Source organism: Stegodyphus dumicola, chromosome 11, assembly GCF_044657685.1.
Source record: "Stegodyphus dumicola isolate Sdum_Otavi_A_Nest chromosome 11, ASM4465768v1".
Taxonomy (NCBI): Eukaryota; Metazoa; Arthropoda; class Arachnida; order Araneae; family Eresidae; genus Stegodyphus; species Stegodyphus dumicola.
In genome coordinates this window covers 42,148,000-42,153,999 of record NC_140778.1, presented here as the reverse complement: position 1 = coordinate 42,153,999, position 6,000 = coordinate 42,148,000, and positions in this window count along the sequence as shown.

The window sequence follows — 6,000 nt, the reverse complement described above, 5'->3', positions numbered from 1 at the left end:
ACCCTTGCAGGGCTGTTGAAATTCCTAATTTCCCCCTGTCACAGGTGGTGCTTATTTGGCGAGGGTTTGGCGACATAGATTTTCCGTTGAGGTTTCAATGTAGTGGATTGGCGAGTTTGATAACATGAGGGTATGCTGTTGTTGCAACTACTTTAACTTTCTGCAACTAATGATATTAAATACTAAGAAATCAGATTAATTTTTGACATGAAAAACTGAGTTTATTACGTGGAAAAAATCACTTATCCATTGTTTGCGTGTGCAAGATTCAAGACGCAGTTCGCGTAAACTCGGAAAGCCAAAATATATTACACTAGAATTAATAGGCCCAAAAAGAATATAACCAAACTTGTGTAGCTCAAATTTTCAATAATTACAAATTAAAATTTTGATTTTTATGAATCACTTAATTAAATTTTCATCAGTTTTTTTTTTGTTGTGTGTGTTTGTGTATCTCAAGAAAAATATACAGAAGTAAATTTCTAGAAAAATGATGCGTGCTCCCAGCTCACCCATATGATTCGTCGCTATATTCTGAAACAGAGCGTTAATTTACAACCGTTGCTTTTGGAACCTGTTAGAATGTGATTCCTCATTTCCCGCTGAAGATGTCAGGGAATTGGTTTGAAAGTTAGTTCCTGTTAATTTCCTCGTATCTCCATATCCGGGACTGTATTCAATTATTTGGCCTGTTTAGATCCTCATTTGTTCATCATAATCTTCTAGTATCTGCAAATCCGGAACTGTATTTCACTTATCTTGCCGTATTGGAACCTCATTTGTTCATCCTATAATCTACTAGAACTTCTAGGCTTCCGTAATGTCTCCATACAATTCGACGAACTTTTTTTTTCCCTTCAACAGGCTGCCAGCATTCCTCATGAGCTTCAATGGATTTTTTTTTTTGTTGTTGTTTGATTTCCCTCTGCTCAGCGAACAGATAAGTTCTTTTCTTTTTTTGGTTAATTCTTGGTTAGTTAAATATTATAGCTTTTTGCAGTTGAAATGATTGAATTAACTTAATTTGTTGAACCTTAAATTTTTTGTAGTTGATAACTTTATCCTAACTCTATAGAAATCATTTTTCTTTGATGTACCAATTAAGTAAAAGCACTAAATTGAATAAAGATTTATAACGTTATTAAAATTATTGTAACTTAACTTAATGGTTAAGAAAATTAAGTTCTTCAGGAAATTATTTAATTGATTTTTTTTTTTTGAATTACTCATTGGTGAGGATGATTTGTAATAGTGCTTGTATTAGAGCATCCTTGCTTCTCTCAGGACGAACTTGTTTGTAGAAGTGTAAATGTGTCAGTACTTATCTTTATCCGGTTAAACCATATTTAATTAATCAAAAGAAAAAAATTAAATAATAAAAAGTATTATGTGCAATAATAGTATTTAAATGAAGGTATTGAGTGCAATATTAAGCAATATTTTTTGTTGTATTGATGAATTCTGTGTGAAGTGGAAAGTGTAACTTGTTAAATTTATTTTTTTTATTATTTTCTCCCCGGGGAGGGTAGTGTTCTTAAATTTATAGTTTATTTTGGTATATTTTACCAGATTTGCAATATTAAATTTAATAGTAATTACAAGGATGTTAAAAAATAATTACTCAGCGATGTTGGATGTGTAAAACAATAGTTCAAATTTTATTGATTATATTTTGATTTTTTCAACTAATGGATATATATATAATTTGCATTAATAGTTAAATAAATAAGTTTTTCTAAATCATTCAAAGGTTAAATTTATTTTGTGTGTTCATGATTTTTACCAGTCTTACTCAAATGAATTTTAGGGTTATTCCGAAATAAACACAACGCAATTAGAACAGGTTATTGATACTGGAATGTTATGGTAGGAAAGAGTATTATGGTGTTATGGTAAATTAGTAGGGTATCCTTTTGGTAACTTAGGAAAATTAGAAGAGTAAAACTTGGAAAAAAAAAAAAAAAACTCCATAACATTTTTGGTGCCGTGACTCTAGCAACATAACATCAGGCTTTGGATTTGGAAAGCTCAGAAAAGTTTTGAAATGTAAGTTTTGAAAAGTTTGTCTCTGTAAATTTAATTCATAGGTATAAATTACACATATATTTAAATATAATGTATAAGGCAACATGTATAATAGAAATTTTGAAATAGTGAATTAGTTTGGTAACCTTTTAAGAGAAACTATATTCCTGATATATCAGGAATATAGTTTCTCTTAATTCTTCTGAAATTAGCGAAATATTATGAGGCAATTTCTCAATAAAATTGCTTCAGAGAAAAGTTTCGGATTTTTTTCTAAAACCAAATTTCTATCTTATCTATTAGGGGTATTCTACAGTTTAAAATACTTTGAAATTTTTCTTAGTGACGAATCTAAAAGCTTTAAAGAAATGCGATTGGTAAAACGGTACTGTTTCGTTCTAAAAGATATTTATAATCAGCCTAACAAAAATTTATACTAAATAAGTCTTAACATCGCTGGGAAATAAACTTTGTGTTCATAATTATTTCAAATTTAACTACAAGAGAAAACAGCTTCTTTTATTATACTATATATTATATTACAAGTCATCGTTTTAGATTTCTGTTATATATTCGGCTATAAACCAAAATAATGGCTTAAAAAACTTTAATTTGGATTTTCACCAAACTTGTTTTGTGACTACAGTTAAATAATTTTTAAAGGCACTAATGTTTGAAAAGGTTAGACAGTTTTGAATGTTAGTGATTAGGCTGGATGTTGTTAAATAGTTCAACTTTGTAATAAGGTTTAAGCAGTTCAAACGAGCGGAGTTTTTAAATTAGGTTCCAATGGTGTTTGCGCTATTTGAGTCTAATTAAGGTAATGCGATTTCCGAGTTGATGATACCGATATAGTAGAGTCCATGTTGTATTACATTGAATATCCTACATAATTAGCATTTCATAATATGAAAAACCACTAAACCTAATATCCAGTTGTCTGAAAGTAGAGGCCGTTAACTAATCTTACGTGGCAAGTTAATTTTTCCATCAGTTAATTACCATTAATCTGACATTAATTGTTATGGGTACGATTTCCAGAAATTTTAATAGTTTAATGGTTTTATGTAAAGTTTTACGTTATTTTGATTGTCATTAAAAACGAACATGAGTAACGTCTCTCAGCGTCTACAAGCTGTAATATATGTGATACCGAAAGATTTGAAGATAGGGATTTGATTATTCATATGGCTTGGCATCCAGTCGTAATTAGAATTTTTATTTCATAATTATGTAATAACTTGTAGAAATGAATATTAAAATGTTATAATTGTGATTTGTTCTCAGGAAATCTCACAAGTACTTTGTTTCTGTTCCTTAACAAATGTATAATATTCTCGTTCATTGATATTGATCAATATCTGCATTTATCTGAGATACATTTTCAAGAAATTCTGTGATAACAATTTACTTTAAAAAATGAATGCAACTTATATAGGTTGGATTGTAAAATATTTTGGAAATTCAGTTCTTGGGATTCCAAAACATTTCAAATTTCTTCGGATATGCATTTGATGTGAAAACAATTTCCGTTTTGATGGTGCCATGGATTTTTAAAATCAAATTAAATAGTTATGATAGGAAGAGAAACAAATTTGTTGCTCACTAGTTATTTCATACGTTCTTTTACTTTACGAATTTCAAGTATACTAACTGCAACAGTGGTTCTTCTAGTTACACCAACATTTTAAATCAAACTGTTCTGCGCATTTTAGGCAAAGCGATGGCTATCGAATGAATCAAAGCTCTGTTGTTTTTACTGTTCTGGTTATTTATGCTGATGTTCACCGCAAAGTATGTTAGGAATTATTTCAGAAATTTGATTCAAAGCATTTCGATGACTTTACACTTGACGAAAAACTGACAGAATTTTAAAGAAATTCTAAAATCCTTATCTTGGGACGCGTTTCATGATACTTCATACAGGAGCTCCTTTCGAAAGCACACACAGGAAATTTTTATTAATTAAAGTATTTAAATAACAGTTTACGCTTGCTGCTAAGCTTTCAAATATGAAAACGTGTTTCAAGCTTACCTTGTTAATTATCAATATAGTTGTTCTAGCAAATTTTCTACAATCTTACCTTTCCGAAGATGCGTTCTTCTTCTTTTTGTCATTCGACCTGGATCAAGCAACCGATGTTCAGGAATTTATACCTCCGATGTTGGCTGGTCCCCCACTATAAGTAAAAAATATAACATTTAATTTCCCCCCTGCTCAAATAATACACAAAGCTGTATATTTACCGTGGCAAATAATCAAAGAAACAGAAACACTCAGGTACTCTCTTGAATGTATGATTTCAGCAGTTATATCATAGAGGCTGGTTTTTCTTTAAAGCTTTAATCCAAAGGAGTTCAACCTTTTACCTTCCCTGGGCCATACACTAATGAAGATGAGCTATTTTTGGCTACATAACTATTTTCTACAAGTAATGGCAAATCGTGAGCTCCCTAATAAGTGAATCGCATAACTGTGTACGTTTCATTCAAAATATTCGAGGTCTGACATATAAAAGATTTTTTTTTTTACATTTCACCTCTATGAGAGAAATATATGGGTTTAACTGCGTTATTTCAAATTTCCTCAAAGTGTACTATAAATACGAAAGCCCATATGTAGAAATTTTGAGTGAATCAGTGATTAACTTGATCCAGATGCCCAGTCATCCACTTCCTAACACTACAGGTGGCTTAAGACAAAAAAATGTATGTAAATAATTAACACACTTTACTAATTTGTGTTTTTTTAATGTAGTGACAGCAACATAGAATTATTTTGGCATTTTATTTCACATTTTATGCGTAAAATTTCATTGCAAATTTTTGTTGTAATTACAAAAAAATCATAAAATTAATATAAGCATCGACCGTAAATTTGAAAACCTAATGCATTTATGTCTGGTTTGTTTTAGATGTACCATAGTATTAATATTTTATACTAATATTTTACTAATAAAATTGCTCGATAATTTCCTAAACTCTTTAATAGCTTTATTTTTCCAACTGAAAACTGAGGCTATTTGCTTTTCAGATTCTCTTTAACCGAAACAATTTAAAAGAGGAAAATATGTTCGATACTTCATAAACGCTTAATGAATTCGCAGTTATCTATAGAATACATATCCGATCTGAAAATTTGAAATAAATTCAAAATTTTAAACCTGATGGGCACATTGCAATTTAGCAATGATATTCAACATCTATGGCTATGGAACCCCATAGAAATGCAATCAATACAAAAAAAAAAAAAAAAAAAAAAAAAAAAAAAATTATGGCATAAACAGAGACTCGACCGTTAATTTAATCATATATCAGCTTTTCAGATTTTTAGGACTTTATTCACGTTGCGATCTTGCTATAAGTTTCCATATTCCAAATGGGGTTTCAATACTGCAATTTTAAGCAATCTGCATTTGTCGCTTCGACAGAAGTGAATCGTCAATACTTCAAAATGTTGTGTGGTTCTCTATAGAAGATACAAACCATATATGAGTATGCAAATGGAAATTAAAATAGATAATGCAGTAATAAATGGGCAAGCTCCTATAAATATCTAGGTTCCGGAGTCTGCTCTTTTGCTGGAACCCTTTAATATTTCGTGAGAAATTATACGTATATTCAACACACGTAGTATGTTAGCGTGTTCTTTTTTCTCACGAAATACATTTTTATTAAAAAATATAATTAGTTACTTCATTGATCATACTTATGAAATTTAAAATCTCTCAATTTTTTCTTACGAGTGTTGCAAATGTCATTAATAATTAACACATTCTGCTGTAAACACAATCTACTTTCTAGTGTCCGGAGGCATCCTGTAAATTTCAATTATTACATTGTAATTAAAAATAATGTTAACATCAATTGCGATAAACGAACCATGATATTCTATGTTAGGTGTATCATAAACCAGAGCAACAACGTTTCCTGGAACGCTCTGTAAAAATCCCTTGAAATTCGTGAATTGCTTGT